At 34.5% G+C, this 4,807-nt stretch overlaps 1 pseudogene; it reads right to left on the minus strand.

Annotated features, from left to right (window-relative positions):
- Positions 1 to 2,526, minus strand: part of LOC148732488 (uncharacterized) — a 5,671-nt pseudogene extending 3,145 nt beyond the window's left edge.
- Between the last annotated feature and the right edge of the window lie 2,281 nt (positions 2,527 to 4,807).

Genomic DNA, 4,807 nt, shown 5'->3' on the forward strand with positions numbered 1-4,807 from the left:
ACGGAATTAGGTGAATCATGACGATGTGCATGAATAAAATGTATTATAATCCAACTACACTTAGACGAGTACAAATAACGCCACAGACGAGTACAAATGACACGCGGTATTTGTACTCGTCTATTGTAGAGTACTAGTTAAACAGGTTTTCTCGTATCGCGGGAGCGAAAAAAAAACAAGTGGCGGACAATTTGGATCATATTTCCGACGAGGAAGAATGGCTGACAAATATAGATCCAAGTTTACTTGATGAATCGAACAAAGAAAAACAGCTTGACGACCAGATAATTTCTTCATTTAACGAAGAAAATAGAAACAGCAACACAATGCGTCAATTCCTTTCCGCTTCGCATACTTCTGTCACGTACTCTTCGTAAATAAATATCCGCAAAATTCGCCCGCACTGAAATAACAGTTTGGCGTGTTGGATAATAAATAACTTATTAGACCTTTCGTTGTGCAGTATCGCTGAGTATTCTTACGAGTTGTGCCGTATTTTGACGAGCTCGTAGGGCTCCCCTGACCACTATCTGGCACTTATGTCCAGGATTGAATGGAGGTATTTTTTAGCAAATAATTCACATATATGAATGGATTTTTTAACATTATCACACTACTTCACATTTGACTGAATTGTGAATTTGAGTGAACTTTTATCAGTGAGGACAATTTACCATGCTCATTTTAAAGAGCCCAAAATCCTGGAAATATTTGCTTTTCTTAGAGGAAGCTACAATTTTCATTATCTCTTTTATAGTTCCCGTGTTCTCCATCAGATGGGGTAGTATATTTCAAATATCAAATAAAGATTTATTGATTATACAACGTTTTGCATTAAATTGTTAACAGGTAACAACGGCTATTTGACAAAAGCTCAAAAAAGCATCCTTCCTATCACAGACAGAGTACTGCAAAGGATTTGGAATTTTCAGGGACAGGTTTTCGAAGCCATTAGTACCCTATACCTTATTCCAGAGTGTCAGTATCAATCAATTAGATGATTTAAAATTCAGAAATTGCCCGTATGACTACTCAATTATTTAATGTTCTTAATCATTAATTTTAAATAAGGAGTTTTGAAGCCAACAATGACGTTGCTACTGACAATCGAGAAATAATTTTCTTGTAAAAAAAATCTTTCAGAAAATCTAAAATGGCACATCTAGAGTATCAGTGTTTGGCGCTTGAAACACGCAACAAACCTTTGGCGAATCATGAAGCATTGCAAGTCGCTGTGAAAATTGTTATTGAGACGCTAAACAGTTTGAGCGCTGTTGAGATCGTTGAAGAAATTGTGTACCATGGCATGATGAAAAATACAGATTAGTGACTGGCTGGAAAAGAAAAACACCAGGGTAAAATTGAGAGAAACTAGATATTTTCTTGTGATTAGGTTTCGGTGAAAGAATTTTTGTGGTCTACGTAATGTAAAAATTAAGAGTTCGAAAGCTAAAGTGGATATCCTTCATTGGTTTGACGTAGAACAGTTACGTTCATTAAAAAGAAAAAGAAAAAAAATAGCGTTTGTTAAAATATCGTCAATGGAATACCCCATGACTTAAAAATAAAGACCGTCTTACTCAAGCGGCACCACTGAAAAGATTCGACGACCTTCTATGACATATACATGTAATTACTAAACTGAGCTTCAAATTTTCTATTTCAGAGTTTCTATGTTTTACTAGATCCATAACACAACTGCTATCACTATTATTGATATAGTTTTCGTATTCATAAATATATATATATATATATATATAGTGTATTATATATTAAATCCCCTGATGAGTGGGCGACCACGAAACAGGCTTGTAGGGATGAACTTGTAGTTTACTTGTCTTTTTCCTCCCACAATATATACTTCGCTCTACTTCTATGTATTGAGCACTGTTCTACGAAAATCAAGTCACACTTTATATTATATATATATATAATATACAGTGTATATATATATAAAGTATATATATATATATAACGCGAAACGATCAACTTGCCAAATCTACGTTTCATTTTCAAAGGTAAAACGCTTTTAAAGACTGTATCTCACCAATACCTCACTGGCTATGCTGATAAAAGAAATGTAAGGTATATAGATTGATTTTACAAACTTAGATGAGGGCCCTGTAAGATTCAATTACTATATTATTCTTATTTTCTACAAATAAAAATAAGAGTATTCAGATGAACAAAGCCACACTAAACAGTTAGAATAAATACTTCTCCTCAAACTTTTACAGTTACTGGAAACACTTTCCTTTCATATGGCTAGCAACTATGAAATGTAACTTCTTATGTACTAATCAACTGCAACAAGCCGACTGACTTATAGTTCATTTTGAAAAAATCATTGTTAATACCACATCATTATATAAGAAAAAAATGTATTTCATCCAGGCTATGAATTCAATTACGTCTAGATGTGTACCGTTATTTGCAGAATAAAAGCCTTCAATAGGTTAAGATTCAAAGATTTATCATAGCTTTGGCGTATGATTACTTGTATGAGTCTTACCTCCTACAGTTCATTTTAGTAACTAAAAAAATAAGAAAATATTATTATATGTGTAGTTTTGATGTTAAAATGATCCTGTGTTTATTCTGTAATCTTAGCGTCTTTAAGTACATTTGATTATTAAAAATCATTGGTCACCCACCTCTGATAGTTAAACGACGTTTAATTGAAATAGTATCCCTGAACAAACATTTTCGAAACGGAATAGTTCTAAAAGTTGTATACAGGTCGTTGATCTCTCACTGTCTGTTACAGACAATAGCATTTTTAAAAGGTTTATATAGAACTAACTGATTTTCAAAAGTTTCTAAACTTTTTGTTGTTAATTGAGTTTCACACATTTTCTTGTGCAGTTTTAGGGTCTTTTAAGGACTGTGTCTTCTCTAACTCTACTCGAGTTGTAAATATTTCAGTCGTTTTACCCCACGGAATCCTGATAAGCCATTAAAAAAAATTTTAAGGTAAAAGCACACACTCACTTTTGGATGATGAATTTACTTTTGAATTCTCTTACGATGACGTTGGATAGAAAACTGAAACTCGCCTCATTTTGTATTGACCATATAATTGTTGCGTATCAGCACTTGCTCGAGGCAGTTTTCACATTATCCGTGGCAGTACAGGAAGACACATCTTTAAAGAATTTACTTCCCGTTTTGAGATGAAGCAGGTGAAAGAAAATGGGGCAAGAGGTGAAATAAACGATCTCATTCAGTGGTGTAGAGATAGCTTTAATCGTTGGAAATTCGTTTTTAACATTCTTAATTCCTAAAATTTTGCCCCTCTTCGACAGTTTGTGTGGTATTCAGTCTTTGAATGGTACAATAAATGAGATCTTAGAGAGAGACTCATTGCTAAATATCAGCAACAGTTACGAATAACTTTTAACTTTCATAATTCGACTGACTGGTTTAACACAAAAATGAAATATACGAGGACCAATTATAAGAGGCAACCTACGTTCATTACCCTTTCCAGTTATTTTTATCTTATGGAAGCTAATAAAAATGATATTGTTCTAATACCTTAGGTACGATTGATGAAGGTCTAAGGAGCTCCCTTGTATGTGATGTAGTCGCTGGCTTCCTTGCTAAACTTTTAATTGTAGTCCTTTGCCCAATAGCTGAACCATAGATGCTTCAGGTCATTATCGGAGACACGTGCTCCGTTTTGATCATAGTATGCCACACATAAATCAATTAAATGATAAGGACTTTGTGCAAGGTCTTCTGCAATGAAACATCACTGGAGCCAATATTGGTCCTCACGCTTGGGTACTCTAATGTATAAGTATCTGTAGTTTAATCGTAAAATCCGAATCAATGATGCCTTTAATTTTTTACCTTCGCTTACCACTTACGGTTCACTGACTAATTAGAGCAACTCATTTTTCTGCACCTAGTATGATCTTTTTCGCATCACTAGTTGCTTCCGTAGAGGATAAAATTGTGGAATGGAGACGGATCTTCCATATGGTGTAGAACGCTTAACTAGAATAAGATTTTAAAAAGGATTTTTAAGATCGTTCTCAAAGAATATTTTTATCTACATTCCAATCCCACCTATGCTCCGTTTCATTCATGTCTATCAACGTCAAGATGCACTACATTCAGATGCATTTATTCTCAAAAGCATTCAGCCACGAAAATTGCCGGATTGACGAAAACGTGGCCACCATCTGAAACGGACCCAAAGGATGCAGATTTCATCGTTTACAGAAAGGGAAAATTTCGATATTTTTAGTTTATGGAGGATATATAAGAGCTTATGAGGAGAAGATTATAAATCAGTAGCTGAGGAAACCTTCATAGATACCTGTGTACGATCGCAAGAAGACGTAAAAGAATAAAAAAATACAAAATGTTCATCAATTCAAAACAGGTGCGGTTATTATCATTTTTTTCTAAACTCGATATTTTCTTTCAAGTTTCTATTCAACTGAGGAGATGAAATGAAACTTTGAAGAAAGGAGCAATCTACTGTAGCCTCCTCCGTGCAAAATAACATGTAAACTTTATAGTGATTCAAGAACTGATACAGTTTTATTCGACTTCAATTAATATTGCACTTTCCTGTGCATTTTCCTATTTTCAGATTGTCCACGCTTTTACAGTCGCCATGTTGTTGGCTCTGTTACTCAGTTCCACTGACCTCGTGGACGCAAACCCACCTTCTTTCTCGCCTGGAAATGGAAAAGTCGATTGTGACGCAATACAGAGACAAATCCTCGCTCAAACACCTCTGGCTTTATCTCATAGCAACTCGAATACTGAAAGCATCAGATCTCTTATTGTG

This window comes from Stylophora pistillata, chromosome 4 (assembly GCF_964205215.1).
Source record: "Stylophora pistillata chromosome 4, jaStyPist1.2, whole genome shotgun sequence".
Taxonomy (NCBI): Eukaryota; Metazoa; Cnidaria; class Anthozoa; order Scleractinia; family Pocilloporidae; genus Stylophora; species Stylophora pistillata.